We start from the raw sequence: 24,263 nt of genomic DNA, 5'->3' as shown, positions 1-24,263 counted from the left end.
TCTTCTTTTGGGTTTGTTGGAAGAGGATTACTTTCTTGCTCTTTCTAGGGTATAATTGCCCTCCTTAAATTGGAGGTTTCCTGCTATTATCCTTTGTGGTGCTGGGTTTGTGGAAAGATATTGTGTAAATTTTTGTAGTGGAATATATTGGTTTCTTCATCTATGAAATTGAGAGTTTTGCTGGGTATACTAGCCTGGGCCAGTATTTATGTTCTTTTAGGGTCTCTATGACATCTGTCCAAGATCTTCTGGCTTTTTTAGTATCTGGTGAAAAGTCTGGTATAATTCTAATAAGTCAGCCTTTATATATTACTTGGCCTTTTCCCCTTAATGCTTTTAAAATTCTTTCTTTGTTTTATGCATTTTATGTTTTTACTATTATGTGACTGGAGGTATTTCTTTTTTGGTCCAGTCTATTTGGCATTCTGTAGGCTTCTTGTATGATTACAGGCATCTCATTCTTTAGGTTTGGGAAGTTTTTTCTACAATCTTGTTGAAGATATTTATTGGCTCTTTATGTTGGGAATCCTTGCTCTCTTATATACCTATTATCCTTAGGTTTGGTCTTCTCATTGTGTCCTAAATTTCCTGGTGAATTGTATTAAATAATTTTTTTCATTTTGTGTTTTCTTTGAAAGTTGTATCACTATTTTCTATGGTATCTTCTGAACCTGAGATTCTCTCTTCTATCTCTTGTATTCTGTTGATGATGCTTGCATCTATGACTCATGATTTCTTTTCTAGGTTTTCTATATCCAGGGTAGTCTCCCTTTGTGATTTCTTTATGGTTTCTACTTCCATTTTTATGTCCTGGATGGTTTTGTTCAATTCCTTTACCTGTTTGCTTGTGTTCTCTTATAATTCTTTAAGGGATTTTTGTGTTTCCTCTTTAAGGGCTTCTACCTGTTTACCTGTGTTCTCCTTAAATTGCCCTCCTTAAATTGAGGCAATTTATGTCCTCCTTAAAGTCCTCTATTGTCATCATTAGAAGTGATTTTAGATCTGACTCTTGCTTTCCTGGTTTTATGGGAAATTCAGGACTTTCTAATGTAGGAGAACTATGTTCTGATGATGCCAAGTACTCTAGGTTGCTAATGCTTATGTTCTTGTGCTTGCCTTTTCCCATCTGGATCTCCTTGGTTCTACCTGCACTGTCTCTGATTGGAGCCTGTCTTTCCTATTACCTTGGTTGTGTCAGAACTGTTTAGAATATGTGTTGCTTCTGGAGTTAGAGCTGAGGCCCAAGATCTGCTCAGTGCCCAGGCAGAGACAGGAAAGAACCAGTGCTCTGGACCAGGAGTGAATTCCTGGGTCCCATGGGTCCCTGTTTGGGATGAGTGTTGCTGTCTCCTTACCTGAAATACTACCTGGGTTAGAGCTCCTGGAAGCCCTGCTTCCTCTGGGTTTTTTGAGGGTGGGTGCAGAGCTGCCTCCCAGGATCTGCTCTGTGCTCAGGCTCAGACCAGAAGGAATCAGTGCTCCAGGCCAGGAGTGAATTCCTGGGTCCCAGTGGGTCCCAGTTACTCCCTGTTTGAGGTGAGAGTAACTGCCTCCTTACCTAAGATACTGCTCACGTTAGAGCTCCTGGGAGCCCCATTTTCTCTGGGTTTTGTCTGCTGAGTCCTGTTCAAAGCTGTTTTTTTTTTTTTTTTTTAAATATCAGAATCTGATCTGCAGTCACCAACCAAGACACTATTGTTAATGCCAAGCACTTGCTGGGAGGAGCCTGCTATAGCTGTCCCCTGAGAGGCTCTGCCAGAGCCTGACCAATACAGGTGCAGATTCACAAAGTCAAACATCAAGCTGAACATAGGTACCCCAATGGAGGAGTTAGGGGAAGAACTGAAGGAGCTGAAGGGATTTTCAGCCCCACAGGAAGAAGAATAATATCAATCAACCAGTCTCCCCAAAACTCTCAGGGACTAAGCTACCAACCAAGAGTAAACATGTGGGAACTCACGGCTCCAGCTGGATATGTAGCAGAAGTTTGCTTTATCTGGCATCAAAGTAAGGTGAGCCCTTGGTCCTGTGGAGGCTTGACTACTCAGCATAGAGGAATGATAGGGTGCTGAGGCAAGAGTGGGTAGCAGTTGGGGAAGCTTTCTCATAATTGCAAGGGAGGGGGAAAGGGAGTTTGAGAAGAGAAAACTGGGAAAGTGGATAACATTTGAAATGTAAATAAATAAAATAACCAATAAAAATTTTTAAAAATAAAATAAAGTATATTTAAAAATAAAATAATTATATTCCATGTTTGGTTATTTTGGGGGCTTTTCTAAAACATGTTTTAATAAAAAAAATAGGTATCTAAATAAAATATGAATATTTTGAATGAATTTTATTTAAAAAATCTAATGTTTTCTACTGAACATATTTGTATAATGTATAGCATGTGTGAACATCTCTGTATGCTCATACTTAAATGAATATGGGCCTGAATGTTAGCCCTAATGTAGGGATTTTTTAGATACCAAACTAGGGTCTGGAGAGATGACTTACAGTAAAGGGTACTGGCTGCTCTTCCAGAATACACATGTTGTCTGAAATCTAATGTTCTCTTCTGGTCTGTAGACATACATGTTATTAAAATATTCATCTAGAAAAACAAATTAATAAAATAAGATAAAAACCACCAGACATAAAAACAACAAAAGTCAGACTATCTGGCTTATTTTCATGTATGAGATAACAAGAAGGGCACATGAATAAAGTCACTTTTCTCTTCCACTCTCTTAGTATTCCAACACATACACTATCCCCAATCCTCCTCTCTTCTGTATCACTATATCCTAATTTGCAACTCAGGCAGAGACTCACTGCTAGACCAAAGGCCATATGGGTCACCAAAATAACAGGTAGGCCACTCACCAACAGACTACTTCCTTTTTCTCTGTGTTCCCCCCTAAAACTATCCCAAATCCTCTGACCTTTCTCATTGACATGTACAAGCCTCCAATAAGGGGGGAGAATTTTTTTCAATCAGATGCTATGCAAGCTCACAGAACTCCTGCACAAAACTCTGAATGAGATGATCTTCTCAAGCACAGACCACACAAGCCAGAAGAACAAAAAGGAATCACAAACTAAGAAACAATAGGCCAGAATAAAAAAAAAACAACATAGATGCCCTTAACAGAAGAATGAATACAGAAAATAAGGTACATTTACACAATGGAGAACTACTCAGATATTAAAAAATAATGACTTCCAATAATTTAAATAGGATAATGAGCACCATTCCATTGTTCTAAATGTCTATCTAAATCCTCTTGTATATTCAACATATTAATAACATTTTTTTGCTAAATGATTAACAAAAGTAGCTGTCTTAACTTCTGGTGTCAAAGCAATTGCAGAAGCAGTGGTGCTAGAAATTAATGTAATTAAAGCTGTTATACCAGCAAGTCCACTACCCACTTGCTTCTATTTAAAGCCTGACTCACTTCTTTCAGTACTTGTAAGCTTTTTTCAGAAGACCAAGTTTCTGTGATACTCGGGGAAAGAAAATAAAAGCTGGTGGATAGACCTCTGCAACTGACATGTCGGATTTCAAATTATTGGAAGGCAGTTCAGAGTTTAAGAGTAAGGAGGGGTCTTGAGTGTTCTGCCAAATACCATTGGATTCCTGTTAGATCTAAAATTTACAGAGGTAGTCATTATAATTAGGAAAAAAGTTTAAAGACACTTGCAGTGTATTTCGCATAATTTTAACACCTCCCTAGATATTTTAACTTTACATACTGAGCTTATGAATTTAAAGAATGCTGCTCTGATGAGCATTGATGTGGCAGATACTGCTGATGTAATTAATCTTGGCCTGAGGTCAGTATTTCTATTTTGGTCAAGCTACAAGAGTGGCATATATTGTTTGATGATGCCCTTTTTGTCCTTGGAATAATTTTATTCCTGCCCATTGTTTTAAAGCTTGTCTTTAAAAACATCAACATGTTGGCAGCCAACATACATGGCTTGAACCTGAAAATAGACACCTAGGCAGAGTTATTAAATTAACAGGCTGGCAAGCCAAGGATGAGTAAAATTCTGCACAGAGCCTTACCAACCTAAGACAAAAATCCATTGTTTTTGATAATGCATATTCCATGGCAGGTAAAGAAAATATTCTCATCAGAATGACCTAAGACAGGCTCAGCCTTGTTTATGAAATAAAAAAGGGGGAAAGGTGAAGAGCCTTTGGTGCTGCTTGGCAAGAATCTGACAAGAGCCAAAGACAAGGAAATGAGCTGCTTCACAGGAATTTGACATTGGCCAAGGACAAGGAAATACACAGCAAAGGGGAGAGAGAACCTGTAGAGACCATTTCCAGTGGAAAGGCACTGCTCCTGGTTGATGGATTGGGCCACCCACTCATCTCAAAATTATTAATCCAAAATTTATCCTGTCAAAAGGAAATTCAGGGGCAAAGTGTGGACTAGAGACTGAAGGAAGGAAAGGCCATGCAGAAACTGTTCTACCTAAGGATCCATTCTATCTGCAGACACCAAACCCCAACACTATTGTTGATACTTGGAAGTGCTTGTTGTTAGGAACATGTTAGACCTGTTTCCCAAGACACTTTGCCAGAGACTGGTCAATACAGATGCAGATGCATACAGCCTAATATCAGACTGATTATATAGTTGAAGATTGCCTTATCTGGTATCAATGGGAAGGAAGTCCCTTGGTTCTGTGAAGGCTTGATGACCAAGCATAGGGAGATGCTTTGGCACTGTGGGGGAGTGGGCGAGATGGTGGGGAAGCACCCTCATGGAAGCAGGGGGAAGGGTGAGTGGACAGAGAGTTTGTGTAGGAGAAACTGGAAAGGTAGAATAACAATTGTAATGTAAATAAATAAAACAGCCAATAAACAAAGAAAGACACAAAACAGGTTACCAAAAAAGACAATCCCAGAAATTTGCACCTAGACATACAATCATCCCAAACCCAGATGCCTAGGTGCCAGGATAAGAACACAACAACAACAACAACCATGGCAACATGACAACATCAGAGCCAAGCTGTTACTACAGCAAGCACTACATATTCAAACACAGCTGAAGCACAAGAATAATTATCTTATGACTTTATGGGGTTGGTAAAAGTCCTTAAAGAGAATATTAATAAATCCCTTAAATAATTCAAAGAGAAAACAAAAAAGAAAATAAATAATTCCCTTTTAAAAAGAAAAAACAAAATAGTTGAAAAAATGAATATAGGCATTCAGTTTCAATATGCTCCCTGGAGCTAACCCTGTGTCAAAAACTCTCCATACCGAAATCCTACCCAGAGAAAGCTGGTCTCCCAGAAGTGCTGACACACTTAAGATCACAGGTAAGACCACTACTATTGCTTCAATACCTGGTCCAAGAGGAACCCATTAAGAGCCCAAAGGGCATAGGAACCACAGAGCACCCATGGACAGGATCCTTCCAGCTTACATCTGCATCCTGGAGATAACTCTGTGTCACAGCTCTTAATTCCCAAATCTTGCCCAAAAAGAGCTATTCTCCCAGGAGTGCTGACACCTAAGATCACAGGTTCACAGGCTCACAGTAGTGACAAGCTCCAGACAGTGACAGCAAGACCAACTAACACCAGAGATAACCAGATGGAAAGTATCAAGAATAAGAACAAAAGCAACAGAAACCAAGGATACTTGTCATCATCAGAACCCAGTTTTTACCACAGAAAGGCCTGGATACCCCAACACACCAGAAAAGCAAGATTATGATTTAAAAAACACATCTCATGATAATGATAGAGGACCTTAAGAATGACATAAATAACTTCCTTAAAGAAATATAAGAAAAGAAAGGTAAGTAGGTAGAAGCCCTTAAAGGGAAAACACATAATTCCTGTAAAGAAGTAGAGGAAAACACAACTAAACAGGTGAAAGAATTGAACAGAACCATCTAGGATCTAAAAACAGAAATAGAAACAATAAAGAAATCACAAAGGAAGACAACCCTGGAGATAGAAAACTTAAGAAAGAGATCAGGAGTCACAGATGCAAGTATCACCAACAGAATACAAGAGATAGAAGAGAGAATCTCAGGTGCAGAAGATACCATAGAAAACATTGGCATAACAGTCAAAGAAATTGCAAAAAGGTCCTAATCCAAGACTTCCAGGAAATCCAGGACACAATGAAAAGAACAAACCTAAGAATAATAGGTATAAAACAAAGAGAAGATTTGCCAAAAAAGGACTAGTAAATATCTTCAAATTATAGAAGAAAACTTCCCTAACCTAAAGAAAGAGATGTCCATAAACATACAAGACTACAGAATCTCAAATAGATTTGAACAGAAAAGAAATTTCTCCCATCACATAATAATTAAAGCAAAAAACACAGAAAAATTATTAAAAGCAATGAAGGAAAAGAGTAAACCAACATATGAAAGCAGACCTATTAGAATTAGACCAGATTTCTCAACAGAGACTCTAAAAGCCAGAAGATCTGGGGCAGGTCATACAGACACTAAGAGAATACAAATACCAGCCCAGGCTACTACACTCATCAAAACTCTCAATTATTATAGGTGAAGAAACCAACATATCCCATGACAAAACCAAACTTACACAAAATCTTTCCACAAATACAGCCCTACAAAGGATAATAGATGAAAAACTCCAACACAAGGATGGAAACTACACCATAGAAAAATCAAGAAAATAATCTTTAAACAAATCCAAAAGAATATAGACACACAAACACTGTTTTCCACGTATAAGAACAAAAATAACAGGAAGCAACACTAATTAGTCCTTAATATCTCTTAAAATCAATGGACTCAATTCCCCAATAAAATAAATTGAATAACAGACTGGATATGTACACAGGCCTGAACATTTTGCTGCATACAGGAAATGCACCTCAGTGACAAAGACAGATACTACTTAGAGTAAAAGGCTGGAAAAAAACTTTTTGAAAGCAACTGGTTTCAAGAAACAAGCTGGAGCAGCCATTCTAATATTAAATAAATTTCACGTTCAGCCAAAAGTTATCAAAAAGATGGGTGAGGTCACTTTATACTTATCAAAGGAAAAAATACACCGGGTGAACTCTCAGTTCTGAACATATATGCTCCAAATGCAAGAGCAACCACATTCATAAAAGAAACTTTACTAAAGTTCAAAGCACATAGTACCTCACACAATAATAGTAGAAGACTTCAATACCCTACTCTCATCAATGGACAGATCATAGAAACAGAAACTAAACAGAGACACAGTGAAACTAACAGAAGTTATGAACCAAATGGATTTAACAGATATCTATAGAATATTTCATCCTAAAACAAAAGAAAATACCTTCTTCTTAGCATCTTGTGGTACCTTCTCCAATTGACCATATAATTGGTCACAAAACAAGCTTCAATAAATACAAAAAGATTTAAATAATCCCATGCATCCTATCAGATCACCAAGGACTAAGGCTGGTCTTTAAAAACAACAAAATCAACAGAAAGCCCACATACACATGGAAGCTGAACAAAGTCCTACTCAATGATAACTCATTCAAGGAAGAAATAAAGGAAGAAATTAAAGACATTTTAAAATTTAATGAAAATGAAGGCACAACATATCCAAACTTATGGGGACACAATAAAAGCAGTGCTAAGAGGAAAAAAGTCATAGCTCTAAGTGCATCCAAAAACAAACTAGAGAGAGCATATATTAGCAGTGTAACAGCACAAATGAAGGCACAGTTATTCTTATACCTATACCACACAAAGACCCAACAAAAAATAGAACTTCAGACCAATTTCCCTTATGAATACTGATGCAAAAATACTCAATAAAATTCTCACAAATGGCATCCAAGAACATATCAAACAATCATTCACCACGATCAAGTATCGTTCACCCCAGGAATAAAGGTATGTTTCATTATAAGGAAAACTATCAATGTTAAAAACCACTATGTAAACAAACAAAAAGATAAAAACCACACGACCATTTCATTCAATACTGGAAAAGCATTTGACAAAATTCAACACCCCTTCATGTTAAAAGACATGGAAATATAAGAGATTCGAGATACATACCTAAACACAGGAAAAGCAATATACAGCAAACCAGTAGCCAAAGTCAAACTAAATGGAGAGAAACTTGAAGCAATCCCTCTAAATCAGGGACTAAACAAGGCTGACCATTCTCTCCCTACCTATTCAATATAGTACTCAAAGTTCTATTTAGAACAATTAGACAAAAAAGGGAGTTCAAAGGGATACAAATTGAAAAGAAGAAGTCAAAATTTCACTATTTGAAGATTGTCCTGGCCAGCAGGGAATTAAACAGAGGTCCAGGGAAGTCACCCACAAGAGAGTGGGGTTGGGAAACAGGCAAAGACACAAAGAATCATGGCTTGTCTATAGGCTGATCAAACCATTTTTTTTTCAAACAGGGGTTATATACACAAAAAGGCAGGATGTAGGAAAGGGATGATGGAGGAGCGTAGGTGTTCATGGGGAGTACAGATATCTTCTAGAACAGAGTGTCAGCTCGGTGAAGGTTCAGGGAACAGATCATTATGACTCTGCATATGATTCACTTGTCCTTATCTAAGTTGGTTCTATCCACCTAGGTTACCTATCTACAAAGTCTATGACTACTCAGGCTTGGCAATTTTCCACCAAAGCTGCTTCTTCAAAATAGCTTCTAGCTATCTGTTTCAGTGTTTTTTCACAGAGACCCAAGACTTTGTGTTAGCAGGCATATATGTCAGGCCTACCATCGTTTTTTTAGGCCTATGACTGATTCCAGGCATTCAGTGTATAAGCAGGGCTGTCCCTGACATCTCCCCCTTCTCTAAGTATAGAAGGACCATAGTGATTCCAATTTTGCAAAGGCAGGTATAGAGGCCTGACCTCCAGTAATTAAAAGGGAACTTGTAATGGCTCCAGTCCTCCTGTCGTTGTTCAGTGAGGCATGAGAGCCATACCCATCCCAATGTCTTTTTCCTGGAGAGGGGATACTTTTGACATCAACCACTATGCAGTCATTCTTGGCCCTAAGGAAACCCAGAAAGACTATATATATATATATATGCATATATATATATATATATATATATATATATATATATATGTATATATATACATATTGCTTTGTAGTGCTTAGCCTTGCAGCGTAAGCAAGAATTTAGATTGCCAGTCAGAGGGGGTTCTGAGTGGCCCCTCTCTGCTCTGCTTGGTCTAGAGGCGGGAGTCCCCTCTTTTAGGTTGAGTAGATATGGGTTTTGGAAACATGCTGCATAGAGTAACAACCTCGTCTTGAGTCTCATGGTCCTCCATAGCTAACTTATGATAATGTATCTGAATAGGTTTCGCTATCAAATTATCTATCTGTTGCTTCACAAATTAGTCAGCCTGTTTAAGGCCCAGGGACCAAACATAATATGTAGAAATAACCCAATTAATGGTACCAAAATGGAAGGAAGTAGGGTTGAACACCATGGAGAGGTTGAAAACCAATTCTTCGTCAGCTGACATTCATCCTAAAGCCAGGTTCAGAACTAAATGTTTTAGTTAGGATAGATGACAGAGGTGCTGGTTAGTCAACAAAAGGATGGACTGGGTATTAGGACTATCTTGTACCTCACTGGTACAAATTGGCATAATTATGCTTTAATTGTATTTTGAGAGAAAAGTTTCATTTTAACAGGAAGGGTGATGTGTAGGAGGAGCTAAGGTAAGAAGAGTACTGAGAGGAAGAAAAGGAGTAGGAAGAGGAGAAGAAGAAGGAGAGGAGAAGCTAGGTGATGAAAGAGAGAAAGAGGGGGGAGACAGGGAGGCAGATATTCATGTATCTCCACCAGTCAAAGATAGTTGTTATATCTAGGTTGGTCAGTGGGTTACACCTCTGATTGAACAATTCCAAACTTATAAAGCCTACGATTAACATTATTTAAAAAAAAATGTATAAATGCAAAAAGGAAAAGGGGGCATGGGATAGGGGTTTTCTAAGGGGGGGGTGGGGAAAGGGGATGGCATCTGAAGTGTAAATAAAATATCTAATAAAAAAAGCAAAAAAAAAAAAGAAAGAAAGAAAACCAATTTTTGTACAGGCTCTCATCTTTCTCCCTTATGCTCTCTTTATTTTCTCAAGGCCTTCTCTGATCTTCTTCATGTTCTCTTTAACTATCCCTGTCTTATCTATGTAAAAGCAACATTCTTCTTAAGGGTTGTACACAGTCTAGAGCTGTACACAGCCTTTTCTGTTGCAAGAAAGTAAATTAAGTCCAATAAAGTCCTTTACATTTTTTGGAGATCACTTCAGACAGCAAAACAAAAGATTTCTTCAGAATAGTGATATCAATCTCTAGCTGTTTGATTTCTCTGTCAATGGCCCATTGAAGGTCTGAGTAGTGTAAATCTGGAGGCTAGCATCAGTATTAGAACTTTCAACAGCAAATACCATGGGTGATTCATTTTTACCTGGAAAGGAAAAAGAACAGAATTCCCAGGGATATTTCTTTTCCCTGGATGTCAATTGTTATTGATCTTACTTGTAATTGGGCCTGTCTTTGTGGGGGTATCTATTTATTTCATTAATCTTTTTGGCAGCCATTTAGCTGTGCCTTCTTTGGTATCAACAGGCATATCAATCCTCAGTCCCACATGAGAACTGGGCCTGGGCCATTCCATTTAAAGCTAAGAGGGTCCTTCCACATAACTGTGACATAGTTTTTATTGGTCTCAGCATGCCAAAGGCAATCAGCAGCAGATTTGCCATGAGCATCCAGATTTAGAAAATTGAGAATGAACAAGACATAATGGAGAGTATTTCTGGGAGACTTATTCTGGGGGTGTAGCTCCTCCTCTTTTCTTTTTAACAGCCAATTTTTAGAGTTCTTAGTAAAACCAGGGCAGAAATATCAATAGTCACTTCTACACTCAGAGAGTCATGAAGACACTATTTTAAAGTCCCACAATATCTGTTTTATAAGACCTTGTCCTTGAGGATTACAAGGAATTTTAGTAACATGGGTAATACCACGTTGTCAAGAAAACATCTCAAATGTCTGACTGTAACCGTCTGTTTTGTTTATATTAATCTGGTATGGAACACAAAGCCTAAAAAGATAATATAGGCAATAACTAATTGTACTTTTGATTGTTTTTTTCTGTTAAAGTAATTATAACTAGAAATCTTTAAAAGGTGTCAACTCCCATACACATATTTCAATTTTTTAAAATCAGAAATAAATAACATCTACTTATCATAATTTATTAGATATAAGTCCTCAAGTATTATCACCATTATGAAAAAATTGAGGATACTAAAAACAAATTTTATAATTTGACTTATATACTCTCTAAAAATATCACATTGTTGTCTCAAGCTATTATTATTAAACACAGATCTATAAAAATGTACTCTTATGGTGATGTTAAATAATAGATGACTTTTAAAGTCTTGATGATATTATAAAATTTTTAAAAATTATATCTATGACTACTAAGCCCTTTTATATTGAAACTGTTACTAGGACTTTTTCTGATAGTCAAAACTGTAATAAGAATTTTGTCAATCTCTTAAATAATATCAGTTATTTTTTTTTTTTAGATAATAACCAAACTTCTTTCTACTCAGAGCACATTCTAGGAGGTTATAAAACAATTTGCCAAAGATCATTAAAAGGTAAAATCAAAAATTTACCATAGTTGTTAGGATGGAAAATAAAACACTGTCTGGGCTCATCTACATGAATCTTCACTGATAACTTAGTTCTAGTTCCAAACCCTCAGTGAAGCTCTGGAGCCACACAGATAATGGATGCTTAGCCATGCAATCACTACCAACAAATATGTCTAGAAATATTCTTTATTATAAACCTTTATTTCAATCTAATTTTTGGTATAGACTTGTAATGAACTTTGTAATGTGCAATCACATATTAAAAATATATGAATACTGAGGACAAAAGGATGAGGGCAAACATAATGGAAAGATAAAACAAAAGTTTTTGCCTTTTCCCACTTATATAGAACCTTTTTCCTTTTCTCAAATAAAATAGAAGATTTCTTTGCACTTTTTTCTTAGATAGCTTTTATAGAAAATTTTTATTCTTAATAATAAAATCTATAATAACTTTTTGAGTGCCTCATACTAGCAGGCATAAGTCAGAGCCCAGCAGTTTTTGCTGAGACAAAACAAAAGCTGTATACTTAAGCTGCTTTTAGAATGAGGTGCTAAGTGCCAAAAAAACTGCAGCTTCTGGTCTCGGGGATCACAAAAGGGAGATCAGCCACAGTGGCACAGCAATCTAGATAGACAAACTCTTATTATACAGCAACCCCAATGTAAAGAATAAAATTGTATGGCCAATTGTTTTTGTAAGGTCTGTAATCTATCTGATATACAAGTTTGTTATAGCATTTTCATGGAGTCCAAGCAGATAAAATTCTATTATACACAGCTCAGGAATAAAAAGTATACTTTGAGTTATCAACATCCAGGACTGTGAACATGAGTTTTCAAGACACCTTGATACATCAGTGAAGTTTGGGAGACAAAAGTAGATCAACAAATTGAAAACAAATAGTATCTGATTTGGGATCCATAAATGTAGATGAAGTCACTGTCACCATTATCAACAGCAATTATTCTCTGATAAAATAATCAGCAATAAATAAGGTATATTTGTGCTAAGGATAGAACTTATTAGAAATTAAATAAAAGCTGTGTTTAGACTTTTCAGGCTGCACATTCCACCTGGCCTGACCATCAGTGTGTCTGCTCCTCTGAAGACCCAACAGCCTGAAGGTCCCCCAGGAGGTCTGCTACAGTGAGGGTCACAGGTAAAAGATGCTTCCAAATAATCACAGAAGCTAAGAACCCTGACAAGCCCAGTTGACTTGGGAGCCATCTACACAGCAACCCCCACTCCTGTGAGAACTCCACTCACATTCTGGGCTGGAACTTCCCCTGGGGAAACCATAGTATATCTGTATTTCTGAAGACCCCACAGGATGAAGGGCTCACAGGTAGTCTGCTAAACCCAGGGTTAAAGATCACACAGTCTGAAGGCATCCCAGGAGGTCTTCTACAACCAGGACCACAGGCCTCCCAGGAAACCTACAACAACCATAGGACACAGGAGGCAGGATCCAGACAGAGACAGCCATACCAGTTAACAACAGAGATAACCAGATGGCAAGAGGCAAGCACAAGACCACAAACAGCAGAAGCCAATATATAGTGGCATTATCAGAACCCATTTCTCCAAACTCAGCAAGCCCTGGTTACATCCATACACCTGAGAACCAGGATACTGACCTAAAATCCTATCTCATGAAGATAATAAAGTCCTTTAAAGAGGATATAAATAACTCACTGAAAGAAATAAAATAAAACATAGACAATGAGGTAGAAGCCTTTAAACAGGAAAAAAATCACCTAAATAAATATAAGAAAATGTAATAAAACTGATAAAGAAATTTAACAAAGCAGTTCAAAACCTAAACATGGAAAGAGGAACAACAAAGAAAATACAAATGGTGGGAGCCATAGAAAATGAAAACCTAGAAAGGAGATCAGGAACTAAATATGCAAGCATCAACAACAGAATACAATGATAGAAGAGAGAATCTCAGATGTAGATATTGACTCAGCAGTCAAAGAAAATTTGAATCAGAAAACTCCTAACCTAAAACATCCAGGAAATCCAGGATACAATGAAAAGACCAAATCTAAGAATAATTGGAATAGAAGAGAGTGAATATTCCCAGCTCAAAGGACCCAAAAATATCTTCAACAAAGTCATAGAAGAAAATATCCCTAAGCTAAAGAAATAGATGGCCATACGTATACAAGAAGCCTGTAGAACACCAAATAAATTGGGCCAGAAAAGAAAATGATCTCATCACATAATAAACCAAAGAGAAAATTCACAGAGCAAAGAAAAATTATTAGAAATTGTAAAAGAAAAAGGTCAAGTAATATATAAAGTCAGACCTATTAGAATTACACCATACTTCTCATCAGAGACCCTGAAAGCCAGAAGAGCCTGGACACAGGTCATGCAGACCCTATGAAAGCACAAATGCCAACCCAGAAAAAACTCTCAACATAGATGAAGAAACCAAAATATTCTATGACAAAAAAAATTTAAACAGTACTTCTACAAATTTAACCCTACAAAGGATTCTAGAAAGAAAACTCCAACACAAGGAGAATACTTACACCAAAGAAAAAACAAAATGTTAATCATCTCAAAACAAAACCAAAAAGAGAGAATCACATTCATGTAATGTCACCTACAACAAACATAACAAGTACTAACAATCATCTATCTTTAGTATCTCTCAGTATTAACAGACTCAATTCCCCAATAAAAAAGACATCAGATAACAGACTGGATACACAAGCAGGATACAGCATTTTGCTACATAAAAGAAACATGCCTCAATGAAAAAGACAGACACTTCCTCAAAGTTAAAGGCTGAGAATAAAGGCTTTCAAGGAAATATTCCCAAGAAGAAGTTAAAGTTGCCACACTCCTACTCATTTAAGTTGACTTTCAATCAAAAGTATTGAAGTGTGATGGGGAAGGAAACTTCATATTCATCAAAGGAAAAATCCAACAAGAGAAAGTTTCAATTCTGATTATCTATGTCCCAACTGCAAAGGCACCCAAATTCCTAAAAGAAATTTTACCAAAGTTCAAAACCAAATTGAATCCTCCACAATAATAGTGGGAGACTTCAACACCCCACTTTCATCAATGGGCAGGTCATTGAAAAAGAAACAAAACAGAGACACATTGAAAGTAATACAGGTTATAAACGAAATGGATTTAATGAAAATGAAGGCAAAACATATCAAGTTTATGGGACTCGATGAAAGCAGTACTAGTAGGAAAGCTTTTCCTAAAAAAATTACAAAGATTCATGCACTAGAAGTGCAACAGCACATCAGAAAGCTCTACAATTTAAAAAAAAAAAAAAAAAAAAAAGCAAACTCACCCAAGAAGAGGAGATGGCAGAAAATGATCAAACTTGAGGCTAAAATAACCAAGTGGAAACAGAAAGAACTATAGAAAAAAATCAACAAAACCAGGAAGTGATTCTTTGAGAAAATCAACAAGATAGATAAACCCTTAGCCAGACTAACCACCCGAGGGCAGAGAGTCAGTATCCAAATTATCAAAAACAGAAATGAAAAGGGAGACATAACAACAGAAACAGAAGATATTCAAAAAATCATGAGATCTTACTACAAAAGCCTATATACAACAAAACTGGAAAATCTAGAAAAAGAAGGGTGATTTTCTAGACAGATACCAGGTAACAAAGTTTAATCATGATCAGATAAAACATCTAAACAGTCCCATAACCCCTAAAGAAATAGAAGTTATTAAAAAGTGCCCCCCAAAAATAAAAAAAACTTAGGGTCAGATGGTTTAATGCAGAATTCTATCAGACCTTCAAAGAAAACCTAATTCCAATACTTTTCAGATTATTCCACGAAACAGAAACAGAAGGGACACTACCAAATTCATTTTATGAAGCCACAGTTGTGCTGATACCTAAACCACACAAAGACCCAACAATGAAAAAGAACTTCAGAACAATTTCCCTTAAAATATTGATGCAAAAGTACTCAATAAAATTCTCACAAACCAAATCCAAAAACACATGAAAATGATCATTCACCATGATCAAATAGGCTTCATCCCAGGGATGCAAGGATGGTTCAATGTATAAAAATCCATGAACATAATCCACTATATAAGCAAACTCAAGGGGAAAAAAGCACATGATCATCTCAGTAGATGCTGAAAAAGCTTTTGACAAAGTAAGATACACTTTCATGTTAAAAGTATCAGATCATAAATTCAATGTCCATACCTAAACATAATAAAAGCAATATACAGCAAACCAATTACAAACATCAAACTAAATAAAAAGAAACTTAAAGCAATCCCACTAAAATCAGGGACAAGAAAAGGCTCCCAACTCTCCCCATATCTATTTAATATAGTGCTCGAAGTCCTAGACAAAGAAATTAGACAAAAAAAAAAAAAAAAAGGAAATCAAAGGGATACAAATTGGGAAGAAGTCAAGATATCACTATTTGCAGATGATATGATGGTATACATAAGCAACCTCAAAACTTCTGCCAGAGCACGCTTTTAGCTGATAAACAATTTAACAAAGTGGCTAAATACAAAATTAACTCAAACAAATCAGTAGCTTTCTGCTACTCTAAGGATAAATGGGCAGAGAAAAAAATCAGGAAAATGCTTTGTTGCTGAGGTAGACTTTTAGCTGGTGTGCTCCGGTGAAGACACCATATCCTGACCCATCCTAGAGGAACCACTGTACTCAGAGCAAAGAGTAAGAACCCTCTCCCACAACCTAAATGCCCAAAGCAGCAGATGGGAGCCTGGGGCACTAAGGACCCATCACCTACCAAAACACCACCCTCCTTATTATCACTCCAACTCCACCCCCTCCACTTGGTTCTTGTTGCTGGGGTAGACTCCCAGCTGGTCTGCTCCCATGAAGATACTATATCCTGATGCAATCTAGAGGAACCACTGTATTCAGAGCAGTGGAAAACCACTGTACTTAGAGTACTACTACACTCACAGCAGTTGAGAAAGCTGGACTCCAAGGATCTCTAAAACACCCAGGATCATAGCTCTGCATACACTGTCACAATACCCAATGGAAGCTGGAATCCCAGGAGATCAAACACACCCAGGATTATAGGATTTCAGGATCACAGAGGCAGCTTGAGTCCCAGGATCTCTTACACCCAGGATCTCAGGATCACAGGATCACAGAGACAGCTGGACTCTGAGGAGTTCTTATACAAGCAAGATAAGAGAAGAGACAGGCTCCACTCAGAGACAGTGAGTGCAGGGAGTACTAGTGATAACCAGATGGAAAAAAGCAAGCATAAGAATATAAACAACAGAAACCAAAAGTAACTAACATCCTCAGAACCCAGTGCTCCCACCATAGCAAATATAAAGGCAGACCTATTAGAATTACACCAAACTTCTCACCACAGACTATAAAAGACAGAAGATCCTGGAGTGATATCATACAGACCCTAGAAGAACACAAATGCCAGCCCAGACTACTATACACAGCAAAACTTTTAATTACCATAGATGGAGAAACTAAGATATTCCATGACTGTAGTTCTCTTTCTTTGTTGGATCTTTCTGTGGTTTAGGTATGAGCGTAATGTTAGCTTCATAGAACGAATTGGGTAGTGTTCCTTCTGTTTTTATTCGATGGAATAGCTTGAAGAGGATTGGTATTAGGTCTTCCTTGAAGGTCTGAATGAATTCTGCACTGAAACCATCTGGCCCCAGACATTTTTTGGTGGGAAGATTTTTAATGACTGTGTCTATTTCTTTAGGCATTATGCGACTGTTTAGATGGTTTATCTGCTCCTCGTTTAACTTTGGTACCTGGTATCTGTCTAGAAAATTATCCATTTCATCCAGATTTTCCAATTTTGTTGAGTATAGGCCTTTGTAGTAGGATCTGATGATTTTTAAAAATTTCCTCTGTTTCTGTTGTTATGTCTCCTTTTTCAGTTCTGATTTTATTAATTTGAATGCTGTCTCTAAGCCCTTTGGTTAATCTGGCTAAGGGTTTGTCTATCTTATTGATTTTCTCAAAGAACCAGCTCCTGGTTTTGTTGATATTTTGTATAGTTCTTTTTGTTTCAACTTGATTGATTTCAGCCCTGAGTTTGATTATTTCCTGCCATCTACTCCTCTTGGGTATACTAGCTTCTTTTTGTTCTAATGCTTTCAGGTTTGCTATCAAGTTGTTAATGTATGCTCTTTCCAATTTCTTTTTGTGAGCACTTAGAGCTATGAGTTTTCCTCTTAGTACTGCTTTCAATGAGTCCCACAAGTTTTGATATGATGTGTCCTCATTTTCATTTAAATCTAAAAAGTCTTTAATTTCTTTCTTTATTTCTTCCTTGACCAAGTTATCATTGAGAAGAGCATTGTTCAGTTGCCAAGTGTATGTGGGCTTTCTGTTGTTTTTGTCCATGTCAAAGACAAGTCTTAGTCCATGGTGGTCTGATAAGGTACTAGGGATTATTTCAATCTTTTTGTATCTGTTGAGGCCTGTTTTGTGACCAATTATATGGTCTATTTTGGAGAAGGTACCATGAGGTGCTGAAAGAAGGTATATTCTTTTGTTTTAGGATGAAATGTTCTATAGATGTCAGTTAAGTCCAATTGGTTCATAACTTCTGTTGGTTTCATTGTGTCTCGGTTTAGTTTCTGTTTCCATGATCTGTCCATAGCTGAGAGTGGGGTGTTGAAATCTCCCACTATTACTGTGTAGGGTGCAATGTATGCTTTAAGGTTTAGTAAAGTTTCTTTTATGTATGTGGGTGCCCTTACATTTGGGGCATAGATGTTGAGAATTGCGAGTTCCTATTGGTACATTTTTCCTTTGATGAATATGAAGTGTCCTTCTTTATCTTTTTTGATTACTTCTGGTTGAAAAATGATTTTATTTGATATTAGAATTGCTACTCCAGCTTGTTTCTTGGGACCATTTGCTTGGAAGATTGTTTTCCAACCTTTTACTCTGAGGTAGTGTCTGTCTTTTCCACAGAGGTGTGTTTCCTGAATGCAGCAAAATGTTGGGTCCTGCTTATGTATCCACTCTGATAGTCTATGTCTTTTTATTGGAGAATTGAGTCCATTGATATTAAGAGATATTAAGGAAAAATGAGTGTTGTTTCCTGTTATTTTTGTTATTGGCAGTGGAGATATGTTTGTGTAGCTACCTTCTTTTATGGCTTTTGGAAGATTACTTTCCTGCTTTTTCTAGGTTGTAGTTTCCCTCCTTGTGATGGAGTTTTCCATCAATTATCCTTTGAAGTGCTGGGTTTCTGTTGAGATACTGTGTAAACTTGGATTTGTCATGGAATATTTTGGTTTCTCCATCAATAATGATTGACAGATTTGCTGGGTATAGTAGTCTGGGCTGGCATTTATGTTCTTTTAGGGTCTGTATGATATCCGTCCACTATCTTCTGGCTTTTATGGTCTCTGGTGAGAAGTCTGGTGTAATTCTTATAGGTCTGCCTTTATATGTTACTTTGCCTTTTTCCCTTACTGCTTTTAGTATTTTTTCTTTGTTTTGTACATTTGATGTTTTGACTATTATATGGCGGGAAGTATTTCTTTTCTGGTCTAAACTATTTGGAGTTCTGTAGGCTTCTTGTATATTTATGAACATCTCTTCCTTTAGGTTAGGGAAGTTTTCCTCTATAATTTTGTTGAGGATATTTACTGTTCCTTTAAGTTGAGAGTCTTCCCCCTCATCTATTCCTATTATCCTTAGGTTTGGCCTTCTCATTGTGTCTTGGATTTCTTGTATATTTTGGGTTAGTAGCTTTTTGTACTTTGCATTTTCTTTGACAGTTGTGTCAATGTTTTCCATGGTATCTTCTGCACATGAGATTCTCTCTTCCATCTCTTGTATTCTGTTGGTGATACTTGTGTCTATGACTCCTGATCATTTTTTAAAGTTTTCTATCTCCAGGGTATTGTCCCTTTGTGATTTCTTTATTGTTTCTACTTCCATTTTTAGATCCTGCATGGGTTTGTTTAATTCCTTCTCCTGCTTGGTTGCATTTTCTTGCAATTCCTTAAGGGATTTTTGTGTTTCCTCTCTAAGGGTTTCTATCTGTTCTTTGAGAGTGTTATTTATGTCTTTCTTAAAGTCCTCTATCATCATCATGAGAAATGATTTTAATTCTGAATCGTGCTTTTCTGGTGTGATGGGGTGTTCAGGGCTTGCTATGATGGGGGAACTGGGTTCTGATGATGCCATGTAACTTTGGTTTCTGTTGCTTACATTCTTGCGCCTCCCTTTTTCCATCTGGTTAAATCTAGTGCTACCTGTACTTGTCTCTGATTGAAGCCTGCCTTTCCAGTTGTCTCACTTGTGTCTGGTCTTCTAGGGGTCCAGATGTCTCTGTGATTTTTTTCCAGCTGCACTGATTACAGTGGTATCTCTAGGATGCCTCAGGATATGGTGCCTCCAAGGTGGCAGTCCAGCTAGGTGTCTGCTGTTCTGGGTGCAGTGTCTCCTCTTGGATATCTCAGGATATGTTGTCTGACACTCTGTGTTCAGTTGTTCCTCTATGGCTCTGGGTTGAGTGGACCTTCCAGTATGTCTCAGGCGGAATCCGGGGTCCACACAACAGCGGACCTGGCAGAGGTCTGGTCCAGGCCTCAGACCCGGGAGATGGCCAGAAGCGGGGTGCTAGCCGGCAGGGGCAGGGGGGGATCTGTTGGAATCTGAGCACTCAGGGCACCCAGCTATGGGCTCAGGGCAGTATTTGGGTTTTCCTACCTAAAGCTGGCTGTGGGATCCTTGGAGCCCCCAGAATGTCTCCGGCGGGATCCGGGATGCACTCACCAACAGGCCGGGAAGAGGTCTGGTCCAGGCCTCAGATAGGAAGAGGGGTGAGCAGCGGAAGGAATGATTTATATCTTAAGGTTAGCTATTGGGAAACAACTCTAATTATGTGGGGAAGTTGTTAATTGAGTATTTCTAAATGTATAAAGTCATTGGATAATATTTAAACATGAGAGTCTATATTCTACTGGGAGCCAAGAGCATGATCAGAATTTTCTTGGGTTCAGCCAAGCTTGTGTGTTGGGAGCTGACTTTTAACAGAAAGCGGCTATCAACTTTGCAGCCATCTTGAGCCATATACCCTGACATGAGACTTGTTTTACATCAGCCTACAACAGCTGAGCACACTTTGATAATCTTGGTTTAGATACCTTGGGTGTGTGAGATTAAAGGTGTGAGACTTAAAGGTGTGACTTAGAGATCAGATTTAGAGACAAGACCTAAGGGCATGATTAAAGGTGTGACTTGAAGGCCTGGCTTAGAAGTGAGACATAAAAGTAGAGAGGCAGACAGAAGAGTTCAGTACAACTCGGAAGAGAACAGAGAATCAGACACTTCAGAGAGAACAACTTGGAGTAGGAATTAGACATTAAGAGTACAACTCAGTACAACTTGGAAGTAGGAATTAGGCATTAGGAAAGAACAACTTGGAACTAGGAATTAGGTTAGAGAGTACAACTGGGAGTACAACTTGGAGTAGGAATTAGGCATTGAAGAAGAAGACACTTGGACTAGAGAACTTAGAAAAAGAATTATTAGTTATTAGGCACTTAGTACTTGAAAGAAGTAGCTTGGAATTTAGAGGCACTAGGGACTAGGAACTCAAGACTTGGGACTTGGAGAGAAGAAGAGAGGCCGAAGAATAAACGGGATTGAATTACACTCTGTCTGGTCTCCATTTTTCGAGTCCCTCCTCACTCTCTTTCTTGCTGAGCCCTGACCCGCAGACTGGAGCAGCTTGGGGCAGTGCAGGCTCTAACAACTTAGTCCCCAAGGCTTTTGGCAGTGCAGGTCCAAACATTGACAGAACAGTCTAAGACATTTTGGACCCCAAACGTGGGGTAGTGCAGTTCTCAACATATTTGGCACCCAACGTGGGGCAGCTTAGGCCTCAACATTTTTTGGTGCTCAACAAGAGGCAACAAGAACAAGAGATCCAGTGAGGGATGTTACCAGAAGAAGAATCTGTTGATTGTTGCAGGAATCTGCCATGTTGAGAAAGGTAAGTCATGTTAATGAAAATGGGGCAAGAAATAAGTCAGACTAAACTCAACTCTCTGTTTTTGTTTTGTTGTTTGCTGCTCACGAGTGTTAATTGTCTGCTTTTGTTTCATTGTTTGAATGCTATCTTTCATGTTCAAAACAAAAAGAAATGTATTTATTCGAAATTAGAATCTAAAATACAACCAAAGGTTGATGATGATTTGTCAGAGCCAGATTGTGCTGACTTAGAGGAAAAGGCAGCCAAACATTATGACCCTAAATGGCCCATTTCCGGAAGACCCCCTCCCTTTGCACTTCCAACTCCAAATGCTACCACAATGGAGATGATGGTTATAGATCCCATAAGGGAGTTACAGGAAAAAAATATCTGTTCTTAAACAACAAATAGAGTTAGACATGACAAACATTTCTGTATTAATGTTCGTTTTGATTAGAGACCTGTCTGCTCCGGACAGCTTCCTATATTGAATTCTAAGAAGAAATTGAGCATCCTTGGAGTTACTCCAGTTGTGGTGAGACAGCCACTAGACAAGAATTGCCTCTTTCCTTCTACAGACAAATTACTGTCCAGAAAAGGACACACTTGCAGAATAGTCGACTGATTATATCTGCCTAGACAGAGTAATCAGCCCTTAATAATTCTGCAGCACTAAGGTCTGTCAGATGATCCTGGGCCAGAAAGTGGAAGAACAGATGCTCCAACGTTTTGTAGTAGAGGGAGTGTCCAGGTGTTCAGAGGTCTCTATAAATTGGCTAAGTTTTAGAAGCTATGCTTTGTGCTTCCCACAATTATAGTTAACTCAGTCATTCTGGATTTCTGACGGGGTTGAAAACTTATAGCCTCATAGCCAATCCTGGCTATTTACCTTGAGAGAAAAGATTTGAGTGGATGGTTGTCAGCTGACATTCATCCTAAAGCCAGGTTCAGAACTAAATGTTTTAGTTAGGATAGATGACAGAGGTTCTGGTTAGTCAACAAAATGATGGACTGGGTATTAGGACTATCTTGTACCTCACTGGTACAAATTGGCACAATTATGCTCTAATTGTATTTTGAGAGAAAACTTTCATTTTAGCAGGAAGGGTGATATGTAGGAGGAGCTAAGGTGGGAGGAGTACTGAGAGGAAGAGAAGGAGTAAGAAGAGGAGGAGAAGACGGGGACCTAAGATGAAATGCCCAACAGTGGAGAGAGTGAATTTATGGAATCCACCTCCAGTTGGAGACAGGGCATCAACTGGCTCAGTGGTTAAGAGCACTAACAGGAGCCTAGCTGGCTACTCTCTGAGAAGACCTGCAAGCACCTGACTGAGAATATAGCAGATACTTACAACCAACCAATGGACAGAAGCCAGGGCCTGCTGTGGTTGAATTAAGGAAAAACTGGAAGAAGCTAAGGAGAAGGGCATCCTCATAGGAAGGCCAGCTGTCTTTAACCCTGACCCTGGGCTCTCTCAGACACTGAACTACCATCCAGGAGGAATATACTAGCTGTTCAGAAGCCCCTGATACATACACAACAGAGAACTGCCTGGTCTGGCCTCAATGAGAGAAAATACACCTAACTCTTAATCTTGAGGCCCAAGAAAATAGCAAGGTGTTGAGGACTGGGTGTGTGGGGGTGTAGGGTCATCCTCTTGTTGATGGGGGAGGAAGAATGGGATGAGGAAGAATCAGAGGGCATAATAGGAGGATGGTTATGACTGAAATGAAAAAAAAGATTAAAGATTATTTTAAAAACCTGTGTTAATGTTATCTGATTCAAAAATAACAGAAAAACATTTCAGATAGAATAATACCAGTGGATCCTTTGTACTCTAACTCACCATTTTTTTTGTACTCACCATTGGTTTGCCTCAGATCTTCCACAAGACACTGTGCTTCCTCTTGAACACAGTCCTCAATGTTTTTTTTCCTTATGCTTAAACTCTGCATGGTCATGAGTGTGAAGCATCTTGTCTCCATCTGCTTCCATGGTTAAAAACAATTCCTAAACAAATAGAAACAGAACAAGAAAGGGTATCTGAGAAGATACAGCCATAGAGATGCCCCGTTTGAGCCCCAGGATCAAGTCTAGCCTTTGCTTTCTATCTTTTTCTCACTGTGAATGCAGCCCAGCTCATACATGAACATACACAGTTACTTACCAAGGCCTTTATTAACTTTTTCAGCTACTAGGAAGCCTCCTTTTTCAGTAAACTCTTCCCCATGATCAATCAAGTCTTCTTTCACTACTTCATACCCATACAACACCACAGTGAGCTTCATGCCAAAGTACAGAGTGAACTCAGGGCCATGGACTTTGAGAATTGAAAATTGGAAAGCAAAGCAATGGGTAATTGTCACTTGTCAGTGGGTACATGTACCCCATGATGGCCCAGGCAGTTGATATTTAGATTACAGTGAATTGTCACATCAAAATATTCAGCAGTTCTCTGGATCATGTTTCAATAAGTAACTTAGACAAGAGTTTTTCAGATTCATTTTGGGACTGAATTTTTCATGAATTAAAGCCTCCATTGCATGGGTGTGTATCAACCCCTGACATTGTTACTGATGCTATATTGTGATTAAAGACAGAAATTCATCATAGCCATCCTTTGAAAGGCTCT

At 38.1% G+C, this 24,263-nt stretch overlaps 1 long non-coding RNA gene across 1 annotated transcript in view; it reads right to left on the bottom strand.

The window, feature by feature from the left end:
* The window catches only part of LOC117695550 (uncharacterized), a 29,238-nt gene extending 5,324 nt beyond the window's left edge, over positions 1-23,914 (bottom strand). Inside the window, exons 1-3 of the long non-coding RNA XR_013108390.1 lie at positions 23,799-23,914; positions 23,496-23,641; positions 2,500-2,596 (exon numbers count right to left, since the gene is read on the bottom strand). This is a non-coding gene — a long non-coding RNA (uncharacterized LOC117695550). The remainder of the gene's footprint in view (positions 1-2,499; positions 2,597-23,495; positions 23,642-23,798) is intronic.
* Between the last annotated feature and the right edge of the window lie 349 nt (positions 23,915-24,263).

This window comes from Arvicanthis niloticus, chromosome 1 (assembly GCF_011762505.2).
Source record: "Arvicanthis niloticus isolate mArvNil1 chromosome 1, mArvNil1.pat.X, whole genome shotgun sequence".
Classification (NCBI taxonomy): domain Eukaryota; kingdom Metazoa; phylum Chordata; class Mammalia; order Rodentia; family Muridae; genus Arvicanthis; species Arvicanthis niloticus.
The sequence above is the reverse complement of the archived record's forward strand: the minus strand, read 5'-3'. Positions and strand labels throughout refer to the sequence as shown.